At 58.9% G+C, this 13,198-nt stretch overlaps 1 long non-coding RNA gene across 7 annotated transcripts; it reads left to right on the top strand.

Moving 5' to 3' along the window:
* The first annotated feature begins 315 nt into the window (after positions 1 to 315).
* LOC117203067 (uncharacterized) lies at positions 316 to 11,204 on the top strand. Of its 7 annotated transcripts, none has more exons than XR_007476652.1 (5): positions 316 to 464; positions 968 to 1,107; positions 1,886 to 3,165; positions 4,715 to 6,710; positions 6,964 to 11,204. It is a non-coding gene; the product is annotated as an uncharacterized LOC117203067 (long non-coding RNA). The 7 variants fall into 7 exon arrangements; XR_004485670.2 differs by lacking the exon at positions 316 to 464 and having other exon boundaries at positions 489 to 1,107; positions 4,715 to 5,360; positions 5,826 to 6,710; XR_004485669.2 differs by lacking the exon at positions 316 to 464 and having other exon boundaries at positions 489 to 1,107; positions 4,715 to 5,996; positions 6,264 to 6,710.
* The last annotated feature ends 1,994 nt before the right edge of the window (positions 11,205 to 13,198 follow it).

Here is a 13,198-nt window from a genome sequence, read left to right as displayed (position 1 = left end):
AACTTAAATCTTTCTATCTTAATCCTTAAAGAAAATTTTTTCTTTAGCCCAGTAGTAAAGAAAGTTTCTAGTAATAGGAGATTCAGTAGAAAATAAAATCTGTGGACATGTTACCATTTGCTGTTGCAAGCTCTTCCTTGGTTGACTGTGGACCACCGCACGGCGTCTTTGGGACCCACACGTTTCCGTTCGAATCTCGGTTGTCTGAGTAACCAACCGTGGTATTTGTCACCGTGGGGGACACTAAGGTTTACTTTGGCAGTGGTTTCTTTCAGATCCTCAAAGCCAATTTCTTTCCTCTCCTTCAGGCGTGGAAGGGATGCCCAGATGTCTGGCGCGGCTCCAGGACACAGATGGAGCGAGGCAGAGTGGACGGCGGTGTCCGTAGAGGAGACGCAGCCCCGGAGAGGAAGAAGGAGGGGGAGACTGAGGGGCAGTGGGGTCACCCCCCAGCACTGGACCAGGTGGGCACTCCCTTGGGGGCTGGGTTTGAGGGGATCGAGGTGAGAGGAAGGAAGTGACAGCACTCGTGGGGGCCCCGAGGTCCCCCATGAGCAGAGGGGAGTGAGCCACAGAGCACGGTGAGGGGACAGCAAGGGGGCCCAGGTGACAACTATGACAATTGCAGCGCCGGAGCCCAGTGCCTCTGCTCTAACTGTGCATGCAGTGAGAAAGTGCCCAAGTCAGAGAAGCAAACCCTCTTCCTTCCTCTTTCTGCCAGGAAGCCGCGGGGCCTGGCCCCTGCCAGGTGTCCACCCCACTGCCACAGCATCCCCGGAAGGTGCTTCTCCCCATTGGTCAGAGAGTGATGCCCGTGTCCTCACCCACAACCCCCCGGCCCAGTCACCCTCAGGGCCCCTCTTTCCTGACCCTTCCAGAGCGTTCTCTGGGATGTGGGGCGAGGCCTAGGGGGTGCCCCCTCCCCTGGGCGAGGTCCTGGCTTCCACATGACCTCCCCACCCCCCAGGCCCCATGGCCCACATGGACCTCTGTGACCCTCAAGGCGGAAGAGTGAAGCAGGGTACCCCTGGGGCACCCAGGACCTGGCCGAGCCCGGAGGCTGAGGCGGGGTGAGAAGTTGGCACAGCTGAGGTCAGAGTGTTGCAGGTAAGAGAGTGAGGTGTGGGAAGATGGTCACCTCCCGGGTCCCATCCGAGTCCCGGGCACGGCTGCCGAGTGCGGATCTTGGCTTCGCACAGGAAGGAATTCAAGAGCGAGCCGTGGTAGAGAAAGAAGGTTTATTCAGGGAGAAACACACTCCATAGACGGAAGTGAGAGAAGCAAGAAACCGAGAGAGCCAGGGTGCGGGGTTGTCGGCCTTTATGGGGCTGGGTAATGTCACAGGCTGGTGAGTAGGAGGGCTGGAGGGCTGGGAAGTGTCTGGGAGTTGGGCGTCGCCCGCTTTGGGCCTTCCATGGTCACCCTCAGAACTCTCCTGGCTCCTGTGGGTGAGTCACGTAGCTGATGTGTTACAATGAGCGGATACTGGGCTCGGGGTCTAGCGGAGCTCTGCTTGTCAGCCGTCTGGTTGTTCCAACCAGCTTCTGTCGTGTCCTCGGGCTATGTCGTGCTTTTAAAGGCTGTGCCCTGCCCCCTTCCTGCCTCAGAAGGGCAGCCCTTCCGCAGGGCAAAGCGGAAGGAAACGTCCCTAAGCTGTCAGTAAACGTGGCCTGGCTGGGCTGGGCTCGGGACTCCCTGTGTCCAAGGTGTGGACCAGCTGGGGAGCGGAGAGGGCGCGGCCCCAGGGAGGGCACTCCTCCCGCATCTGACCTTGTCCTGCAGCTTTAGAATGTTCGTGCTGTGTGGCCTCTTCTGTTCTCACTGCACACAGGTGTTCAGCGCCGTCCTGATCTGTGACTGTAATTGTACACCTTTCTCCTTAAAGAAAGCACCTGCAGCTGTGTAAGCTCCAGACCCGGTGAGACACGGAACAGCCGCCTTCCTCCCCAGTCCTGAGTGCCATCATGTGAAGGGCGCCCCAGTGGCCTGCCTCGCTCTGGGGCGGCTCCCCGATGGCTCTGTTGCCAAGGTCCGGTGGGACTCGCCGCTCAGGAGAAGGCGAGTGAAAATCGGCGACGCCTGGGGCGGCTGGAGTGACACAGTCAGGACCAGCCTGGCTGCGGACTAGGGGGCTGACCCGGCCGGGGCCTCTTGTCCGCACCCCGAGCTGGTCCTGAGCCATCCCCCGACCCTGTGCCTCTGTCCAGGGCGCGTCCCGAGCCGGCGGCCTCACTGCAGGCCGACCCTCCCTCTACCCACCGGACACGTGGCCGAGGCCTGTGCCGAGGAGCCCGTGCCGTCGGCAAACCCGGGGGAGCCGTGGCCGCGCTGTGGCCCTGCCGGCTGCACATGAAGAAGGTGCCGGGGGCATCCCGGGTCCCCCTGCCCCACACCTCCTGGGACCCCAGGGCTGGGCTGTTCTCAGAGCTGCCCCTCCTGCCGCCCGACCCCGGGCCAGGACGCCGACCACACCGTGAAAGCTGCTCTCCGAACAGAACAGAACAGAGCAGCCGCCTGCCTCCCTCCAGGATGAGCCCTTTAGGGCCGGGGCCCCTCTCACCAGCTCATCTGGCTCTCATCTCTGCTCCAGAAGATCTGAAACCTGCACGGAAGGAGCGTCATCTCCTGCCCACAGACACCCTCATCAGCGGCGTCCGGGAGCCGGTTTGTGCCACCAGGTGCTCTCAGCAGCTCTTCTCTGGGGGAAGCTCCTTGAGATGCAGCGGCGTCCGGTCCGCAAGCGGGCTGCCCTGCGTGGCCGGGGTGATGGCCCCACGCGTCACCTCACAGGTCAGAGGGGACAAATCTCGGCCCTCGGGCAACAGCCGGGGAGTCCCCGCTTCTCACCGCTGACGCGTCCCCGAGGGCCGGCCGCCGAGGACAGGGGGAGGCCTGTTAACTCCTTCACTGGCTGTCCCAGCGTCTTGCCGGCCCTCCTGACAGCCTCCATAATGTCTGTTGAATAAACGGTTTAGAAAACAAATGAGTCCGGGGTGAAGAAAGAGCCTGTGATGGTAGCATAGCGTTGAGAATGCACTGAATGCCACTGAAACATACACTTGAAGATGGTTAAAATGGTGAATATTATTTTATGTTTATTTTACCACATTAAAAAAATAACCCACAAGTGAATGAGTGGCTAATTGTGCAAAGTGTAACCTTAAAGTTAAAAAAATTGGAGATTATTGGGCTTCCCTGGTGGCGCAGTGGTTGAGAGTCCTCCTGCCGATGCAGAGGACACGGGTTCGTGCCCCAGTCTGGGAAGATCCCACATGCTGCAGAGCGGCTGGGCCCATGAGCCATGGCCGCTAAGCCTGCGCGTCCGGAGCCTGTGCTCCGCAACGGGAGAGGCCACAGCAGTGAGAGGCCCGCGTACCGCAAAAAAAAACAAAACAAACAAACAAACAAAAATGGAGATTATCTTTATGACTTTGGGATAGGGAAGGATTTCCTAACGAGTCCACAAAAATCACAAGCCAAAGAGACACCAGCACGTTTCCTAACATTGTAAGAGTCTCACTGTAAACTAGCTGAAGATAAAAGCCACAACTCAGCCAGAAAATAGTTACAATGAGCATCACGGGAAAAGGACCAGCATCGTTTGATAAAGTAAAGAAATTCTACACGGCTCTAAGAAAGCAAAATGACCCCAAATGGGGAACGCTTACGCACAGGCAGTGCCCAAGAGAGGAAGCCCGCGGGGCGGGAAGAGACGAGAAGGTGCTTGAGCCTGCAGACCCCCGGGAGACGCACCCAAGGAGATGTGGCATGAGAGGGGCTGGCAAGGTGGTGCTGGGGACCGGCCAGGACCTGGGGCGCGAGGCGAGCGCGGCCGCCCGGGAACCAGTGCGCAAACACCCAGTCGGTGAAGAAGCACACGCCCTGTGGCCCAGGAACGACGGCCCTCGGGACACATCCCAGAGAAGCCCCACAGCTGAGAAGACGCTTTCTTGTGGAATTGTGAGAACTGGAGTGTCCAGCCAGGGGCAGGTGGTAAGAGGAGTCCACAGAGTCCCGTGTGGAGCCCTGAGCTGTCGACTAGTAGCCGAGAAGGAGGTGCAGCCCCGGCTGCTGGCGGTGGGAACAAGGCAGAGCCGGAGAACCACAGTGAATGGGGATTGTTTTTCGTGTTTAGAAGCACGGAAACAGTCACAACCTAAGACCAAAGAAGAGAGGCACAGAGTTCCAGGGGGCGTCCTAAGGCTGCACTTCGGGTGGGGACTCGGACTCCTTCTAAGAAATGAACAGATTTTGACAAGCAGATGCAGGAGGTGGTGAGACATCTCCTGAAAGTTGAAGCAACGGTAAATGACCCCAGCAGTAAATGGACGAAAGCAGATGGTGAGGGGAGCAGCATGAAGCTGGGGTCCGTCGGAGTCTCACTGTGGCAACTGCCGTCTTGCACAGGAAAGCAGACGGGCTGGACCCAGGAGGGGGTGTGACACCGAGACACCCACGGGTGTTTATGTAACTGGGAATGTACGTTTAAGGACGTGAGCTTTATTCTTTTTTTTTTTCTTCTTTTGCAGTACGCGGGCCTCTCACTGTTGTGGCCTCTCCCGTTGCGGAGCACAGGCTCCGGACACGCAGGCTCAGCGGCCATGGCTCACGGGCCCAGCCGCTCCGCGGCATGTGGGATCTTCCCGGACCGGGGCACGAACCCGTGTCCTCTGCATCGGCAGGCAGACCCTCAACCACTGCACCACCAGGGAAGCCCGAGCTTTATTCTTTTGATCATGAAGCTATGGCTTTTTATATTCAATACTTTTAATTTTAATCTCCGGGCTTGAATTGTACTTTCCGTTGGAGGGTAAATCCTGACAGTAGGTTGTGAGACTGCTCACAGCATTTACATGACTCGTTTTCGATGCAGCTCCGCTGACAAGCTCTTTCACTTTAAGCATAAAATTAAAGAGAACTCACATCTCGTCTGTCCTGCCGCGCTTCTGGTGGTGTCAGCATCTCTGTGGTCCACTCTCTTTCACAGGATTTGTAATGTCAGCAAAAGGATTATTTCAGGCTGACACTTGGCACAGATGGTTCTCCGCCAAATGTGATTTCGAAGGGGAGGATTTGATCCCAATTATTCCATTCGGCTTTGTTGAAGGAGAGTAAGAAAAAAGAATGTACTCAGCTTCCGGTTCTGTAGTATTTTTATTTTAGATGTAACTGCAGTGACCCTGGCTGGCGGTGAGCTTTCAGCATGGACCGACATTTTGGCGGCTTCGGAAAAAGAAAGCTCGTTCGCACAATCCAGGGCTCTGGGAACGGCCGCCCCGCTTTCCTGCCGTGGCTGTGCTGTGCTGTGGACCCAACACAGATCCCTCTGTCCCCCGCTGGACAGCGGCCAGGCGGCCAAGGTCTGTGGAGCAGGACCACTCGGTGCGCGAGGCCAGCTCAGCCCTGGAAACCGCAGGGCAACAAAAAGCCTCTGTTCCCTCACGACAGGCTCTGCACAGAGAGGGTCCCGGCCGCGGCTCAGCCACGGGGACGGACTTGCAGAGGGACCTGGCGGGAAAGCCCGCGGAGGGGGACAGAGGGTGCCCGATTCTGGTTCAGTGGGTGGACCGGAGGAAGGGGACTCTGTCCCACGAATTTCTGCAGCACCTCCGAGTTCACGGGACCCTCACGACCGCCTTTCCTTTCCTTCCTGAGGCGCTCGGTCCCGTGTTTAGTTTTCGGGGAGGGGGCGTTGGCTCACGTCAGCCCCACAAACTCAGGATCAGGAACTTGGTTTGGGGGAGACCTCCATTCCTGCAGATTTTGTGGAATTGTTGTATTCAGTTCTCAATCCCTTTTTTTTTTTTTTGGCTTTGAAACCTTAGCTGTCTGGACGTTGCCTGGAAGGAAGGGAGGGGGAGGAGTCCCTGACCCCAAGGGAAAGCACGTCTAGGGATGCCTGGACCTCAGCCAATGCAGCCAAAGGGGCCGCTCTGGCCACCTGCCTCTCGCCCCACCCAGAAGGGAGGGGCCTGCCCACACCCCACCCTGGACAGGTGAGACTGGCAGCAGGTGATTAGTCACGGGCACATGAGCGATGGGCCCGTCTGGGGGGCTGCAGAGGAAGCTTTGCAGTTCCCAGGGGGACGAGGCGGGCTTGTATGGATAACCCTACAGCCTGGCAGGGGCCTGAGGCGGACGCATCCGGCTGGGAGCTGGGAGTCTGCAGCTGGTTCTCCGCTGGGGGTCGTGCTCTTTCAGGCCCTGGAACCTTAGAACGTGGTGGGGCGGGGTGCTTGCCCACCACCGTGTGATCTTTCTAGGCTGTCTTGCCGTCCAGTCGACACAGCACAGTTCCCAGGACGGGGCGGGGCTGCGTCTCAGGGGCGGAACCTGCTGGGCCCCATTTTCAGAAATCAGCGGAGCAGAAAGAGAAGAGGGCGCGTTTCCTGCTTCTCCTCTGGGCAAGTCCTCGGAGCGACGCCCGCCCAGGCCCTGTGGGGCGGGACTTGCAGCTGGCGGTCAGCCAGGGGGTGGGGGCGGGGCTGAGGGCCTGTCCCTCCAGGCAGACCCGCTGCAGCCCGGGTGGGCTCCCCGCAAGGGGTGTTCCACCCGCCTAACCCCGTTCCTCCCTTCTCTCCAACCAAAGCTTCAGGGAAGTTCCTTTTACACCGTCCTGCCCCTCTGAGGCCTAGGTAGGCACAGGACGGCTCTGAGTGGTTTCCAGGTGTTTTCACCTGAACACACCTGTCCGCCAGTGTGTGCTGGAGGTGGGTGTGTTTTGAACTTAGCCATGTGGGGCTGGGAGGAGAACGGGAGACTGTGTAGGCGGGTGGCTGGTGCAGGGCCCACGTGCCAGAGGTTCTGCAGAGCCAGCCCTGGAATGTGGGCGCGGGGCGGGTGGGGTCCCCGCGGGTCCCTGATCAGGGCTGGGGACTCGCCCCTCGGTGTCCTGCTCTGCAGAGTGATGGGATTGGTCCCCCCACCCTGACACCTTTGCAAATTCTAACTGTGTTTTTCAAGGCTAAACACCTTCATCCGAGGCTCACCCCAAAGGCGACACCCTGGGTCCTGGTGAGAACCCCCCGTGGAGCTCAGGCCCCCACGGCCGCTGATTAACCCGACGGCTGCTCCTTTCTGACTATGCTGCACGGCGCCCACAGTGCATTTTCTGCAGGACGGTCCAGCGTGTGAGGCTTTCAGTTATAGAACAGGGTAATCTGGAAGCTGTCTTTTCTGTCAAAACAAGGATTATACAACCTCGCAGTGATGATTCCTTAGTTTCAGAGTTTCTTTTTTTTAACTCAGTGCTGCGTTTCTGTGTCTAATCACATCTGGACTGCCAGGCCCTCACCACTGCATATGGAAAGCACGCCTTCTGAAAAGTTTCTGACGGTTTCGATTACACACTGAGGGACAGGAGGGAGGGGTGGCCTCCCGGGACCCAGCAGCATCGCTCCTTTGCTCACCAGGGAACCGGCTGGAGTGGACGGGCCCGTCTGCAGCGGGCTGGGTGGGAGGGCCAGGGGTATGTCCCGACGCGGTGGGAGCGCTGCTGGGAGGGTCACTGCAGGGCCGCAGTCGGGCAGGCCCCCACCCCGGCCCTGACTTCGGCAGAACCAGGTCCATCTCTGAGTCCAGCCGCTCAGGGTGTTCCGTGCTGTGCTAAGATTTACTGAGCCACGGAATCTTAGGTTCCTTCCCGAAAACGGCTCTCAGGGGTTTCCCTGCATGAGGGTGTGTCAGGATGGGCCCTCCCTCTGCCAACGGTGGCCGCTTTGGGTTCCCACCAAATTTCACCTGCTCCCAGGGTGAATTCCCGGCCCTTCTTGTCATTCTTCTTGAAGATGCCGTTTGTGACTCTGCTTGTGGGAGCACAGGGCGGGCCTGGGCTTTTTGGGCGTTAGGAGGGCGCTGCGTGGAGGCTCTGTGTGTGCCAGGATGCCAGCGCCACAGCGGACGGGGCAGCGGCTCCACCTGTGGTTCGTGATGCTGTGCAAACTGGCCGCCTTGCCTGACTTTTCCTCCATGGAATGAAGTCGCCTGAGGGTCGCGTCCCTGCAAGGACACGGTCGGGTCCGCATGATTGAGGACCGTGTGGAAGTCACGTGCAGGGGTGGGGCCTGGGCTGCAGGGTACCCCGAGCCGAGGGAAGGGGGTCATTTCACTTCCAAACCCTGACGCAGGTGTGGCATTGCACCCTTCTCACAGGCCCAGGACATCTTCAACAGACGAAGCTCTGGCTTTCAACCTGCCCCCCTCATGCCCCGTCCCCGCAGCTCAGGGCTGGCCCCTGGGACGTGGGAGCATGCGCCCAACGCAGCCAAGCTCAGGCTCTGACCGGGGCGGGGTGGGGGGTCACACGCAGGTGTGACCTGCTCAGGGAAGGCTGCCTGGAGGAAGAGGCCGCGCGGGAGGCTGGGGGGACGAGGCTCCTGCAGGACTCAGGGCAGCACCTGGCAGGCAGGGGTCCGGGGCCCCGTCATCCCGTCCACAGCCAGGACCCTCCCAGGTCACATGTCACAGGGGTGTGGGTGCAGGCCAGGGAAGGGCACCCACGGGCAGAGCGTGCGCGAGGCTCTACCAGAACGCGGCCCTGTCTGGCTCTTCTTGCATTCGCTGTGGCCGTTGTCCGCCCACATCAGGATGAGTGGTCATGGCAGGGACGGCCTGGCCGCAAAGCGCAACAGCTCTGGGGCCAGCCCTGCACAGGCGTCTGTGGGTCTCCCGGGGCGCCACTAGGGATAAGCAGGGTCCTGGCTGGCAGCAGGCGGCTGACTCCCACCAAAGACGGACGAAAGGGACCTTGAACAGTAGGGCCAGCGTCCAGGTGAGAGCAGGTGCAGGTGGGGGCCGGGCAGCATCGCAGAGGCACGTGGGAAAGCCCTCATGTGCAGCAGGTTTGCGGCGCCCAGACCACCAAAGCCGAGGCTTCTGTGCCCGCCGTCCGCACCGGGCCCTCAGCAGAGGGGTCTCGGTCTCCTGGGACCCTCCCAAGGCGTCTGTGCCCCTTGGAGTTGAGAGGCAGTGCGATGCTCCCCGCTGGGGGGTTGGGGTCATTTCTGGACAAAGTCCCTAGAGTCGGTGCTTTTGACACTCCTTTCCTGGAGGAAGCCCGCAGGCTCCCTCGGGGAACCCAAAGCCGCTCAGGGGGTGCTGCCCGGGCCCCTGCCATGTGTCACTGTGACCTTTTAGCTCGGCAGGGTCTGCGGGCTGAGGGGGAGGGGCCGTACCTCCCCCTCCCCCGCCGGAATGTCTGCGCTGCAAACAGGAACTTCGCCTTCTGGGGTCAGCTGACTCCTGGAAACGGCAGCACCGGGCCACGCAGTGCTGACTGAGGCCAGGATGTGGGCGCGTCCGGTGTGAGGGGGCGGCTGGGGCGTGGGCAGGAGGCCGCCTCGTGGTCTTGAGACACCGTCCCCTCAGCTCCAGTCCTGCTCTTGGGGCGGAGACGTCGCCCCTTCGGCTGCTGGACCTGTTCTGCTGGGAGGGCAGGGCCCCAGGTGACCCCGCCCAGGCTGGCTGTCCTGCCTGCTTGGGGCATCACGTGTAAGACCCCGGACCTTGCGCTGGGGCTGCGCTGAGTAGGGCTTTTGATGAACTGGGTCGACCCTGAGCAGTGGAGTCTGGGGGCCCTGCCGGGGGCCCTGAGGTGGTTCCCAGACCTGTCTGTGACGGACGCTGCCCCCCGCCCACCACCGGGAGAGCTCCTGAAAGTTTACGCCCCTCCCTCCAGGAGCACCGTTGCTTCTCCGTAACCAGGATGATCAACCCTCGAACATAGAGGAGAGTCTGGACCGCGGGTCTTTCCGTCTGCTGGCTCTTCGACTTCCTCGGCTCGACCACCGGTTCCTGGCCACCGAGCACGTGCAAAGCCAGTGTCCAGCGCTTTCTTCCCTGGGGCTCAGGCCAGCAGCCCTGCCCCAGTCCTGGCGCTCTGGCCGGATGCTGTCTTTGTCTGGTCTCTTCCCTCCTCCTTCAGATGCTCAGCTCGGTCTGCAGGTCCAGGCTTGGCATCCAGGACACACAGGCCCACGAGGACCGCCTGCATCCCCAGACAGAGCACGCACAGCTCCTGCTGTCCACCCAGGGCCTGGCGACCTCCCGGCATCGGCACACTGAGGTGGGTCTGCCCCCATGGAAACCGGCACCCTCGCCAAGTGGCGGACACCTCCGTCCAGGTGCCCTTCCTGATTTCCCCCACTCCTGGAAGCCTCTGGGGCGAGGGGAGCTGCCATCTCTCCACCCTCTCTGCCCAGCGCCCTCCCTCCCGGAGAGGCAGACCCTCTGGGAGTGAGTCTAAGCATTGTAGTTCCTTGTCCAGGGCCACAGCCAGGTCACAAGCGCACAAGGAATGTCATCACACCCACCCTGTCCACAGGGGGCTGATTCACTCTTGTTCCCAACAGCTGGGGTGCTGGTCTGAGGACCCCACCGTTCTCTGCCTTTGAGCTTTTCAGGAAGCCTGTGCTGTCTGGGGGTGGACGTCCCTCTGGCCACCTCTACTCAAGTGCGGCAGGGGAGGGGGGCACCCAGAGCAGACCCAGTCCCTCCGGCTGCACCCGAGCCAGCTGTCTCTGAGTCATCGGCCCACGGGTGACCCACCGTCCCCTAAGCTCAGGTTGGCAGCTTCCCTCCCAGCAGAAGACAAACGTGAAATACCGTACGTCAAAACCTGGAGAAGTAATTTCTGAGGCAAGATTGAGTTTTTAAAGATTATAGTTTGGAGAACTCAGGTGCCTCTAGTATTTTAACCGTTTCATATTGTGGCGTTTTATCCTACCTGTGAAATACCATCGGTGTTCCACTTTCATTGTTATTTTAACCAGGAGCTTCATCTATGTGAAATAAAATTCATATTTTATGGCAAGACTGGAGAAATTTAAACATAAGAAATTTACTCTGCCCTTTGACCTCCCCTCTCCCCCAACTGCGCATCTTGTATCTGCATTAGGGATGACCACAGCTCCCCATCGGCAGACATACCTGCTCGTCCGCGAGGAGCGACATCCTCCCAGCACCGGCAAGACAGCCCCTTAAAGAAAACATTCCTCTCGATCTTTTAAGGGGCCACAATGACGCTCAGCGCTAGACTGTGTAAACTGTCAATAATACGTCATTTAATGTACAGCCCTCTGTCTCAAAAAACTTCAACAGCTGTGCCTGGGCTTCTAATGGGTGGAACAGCTTTGGAGCTTCTGAGAGGCTGTTCTTGGGTTCGAAGCCTCAGTTTGGCTCGAATAAAATTTTTCATTTCCCTCTTAGGTCGACTGATTAATTTTTTTGGTCACCATCTATAGCATAAAAGTAACAACCATAGTGATGGTAAAACAACAAACAGTGTCGGAGTTTGCAAAGCGTTGTGTAAATGAGCTCGGAGACGCGGCAGAGGCGGATGGGGGGTTATCAGCTGTTTCACGGGGGGGGGGGGGGGCGCCTGACTCACAGGAGAGAAAACCTCCCGATGGCTTGGAGCTGAGGCTTCAGTGGGCATCGCATGGTGCTCAGGGGTGGCTGTGGCCTGGCCCATCTCCTGGTCTCTTTGTCTGTCTCAGAAATATTCCTTGAGCCAACTTTCCCCATAAGGTGAATTACAGAATCAGAATAGTGCTTGGAATATCTCAGCCTTTGAAGAAATTCCTAAAAGGGGAAAGTTTTATCTGAATTCCCCTAAAACATGTAGATGTTAGAGATAAGACTTTGAGACAATCTCTAGCAAATTAAGGTTAAAAGTTCTGTGAAAGAATAACGACTCTCCAGGAAGCAGTCACGCCTGGAACATACCTCACAAGGTCTGGCAGTTGCCTCACGGCAAGCGGGATGTTAGTTCCTCGACCAGGGACTGAACCGTGCCTTCTGCAGTGGAAGCGCAGAGTCCTAACCACTGCACCGCCAGGGAATTACCAAAAGATTTTTTGTTTAGTCGCCATCCTTAAGGAAAAAGGGGGTGTCCTCAGCAGACGGGATTCCCATGCTGCCGCAGCTGTTCCCAGCAGAGCCCTGTTTGGGCCTCTCTAGCTTTCGCTGTAGGACAGTGTGATTCTGAAGGTGGGTTGCAGGCATGGCTTTCCCCAGCACCCACAGGCTGCTGTGCCCCATCTCTGCTGCTCCCTTGGGTGAGGCAGGGCAGTGTGTGGACTCGTGGCCGTCTCACCGCCCGTTATGGGGTGGCCCTTCGGCCTAAAGGTGACACACTGTGTGCCAAGCCCCACGTCCCCTCGTCTCTCGCTGGCAGGGCCATGGAGGCCGGAGTGAGATTTCATCCTCGAAAGGCCCCTTGGGGTTCACGGTCAGGCAGTAACTATTTACAGAATACCCACGGGACACCAGGCGCTGGGCTGGTTCCAATAGGTGTGCTCCTGGCTGTGTCACTGCAGCCCTCGGAAGAGGGTGTCTGCTCCGACCTGCCTGGTGGGCCCGCGGCTCACCTCTTGTCCCCCTCCTGGCTGCCTTTGTGCTAAGCGATGCTCACCCCCCCACCCCAAGAGGCGTATACTGGACATGGGGGGAGCCCCAGGCGCAGGACCGTCCCGGAGGAGAAAGGAATAAAGGCCAGGCAACCACCCCGGTTCTCACCGTCCTGGTTCTGTGCTCTCGAGTACACGTGCTCACTGAAGTCCGTCTGGGGCCCCAGATCCACGCTCGTGGACGAGCCGGCGTGGCCCTGTCTCGTGGTGCCAGCCCGGCCCGAGAGGCGACACTGCTTCCTGTGTCAGCTCCGCTGTGACACGTGGCTTTCTCGAGGTCTACGAAAAGTTGTCATTTTTGCATTTTTGTGCTTTTTTTTTTTTTTTTTTTTTTGGTGATTTTGCTGCTTAAAATCCCCCAAGCCCAGTGCGGAAAGACTGTGCTTCGGGAGAAAGGGCCTGGGAGAGAAGCTCTGTCAGGGCCGGCGTTACGTGCTCTCGCCTGAAGGTCCGTGTCAACGCAGCAACAGTAGATATCCGGTAAGGTGTCCCTCAGCAGAAACACACACGAGACAGGGTTAGGTACTGACCCATTGAGGGAAATGTGACCTGAGGCCCATGGGAGCCCAGCCCTGTGTCCCCAGGAGCAAAGGCTCAGGACGCGCCAACTCAGTGTTCGGGTGTCTCTGTAGAACAGTTACCGCATGTGGAGAACCAGCTGTACTCTGTTGGAAGGAAAGAATGATTTCTTAAAAAGAAACAATGTTTCCTTCAACTGTAACCCCGCTGGGATGATTAAGTTGAGCATTGGTTTCTAAAGAAGAGAAAACACGAATCTTCCTCAGCCGGCT

This window comes from Orcinus orca, chromosome 3 (genome assembly GCF_937001465.1).
Source record: "Orcinus orca chromosome 3, mOrcOrc1.1, whole genome shotgun sequence".
Lineage (NCBI taxonomy): Eukaryota > Metazoa > Chordata > Mammalia > Artiodactyla > Delphinidae > Orcinus > Orcinus orca.
This window is presented reverse-complemented; position numbering and strand designations above follow the sequence as displayed.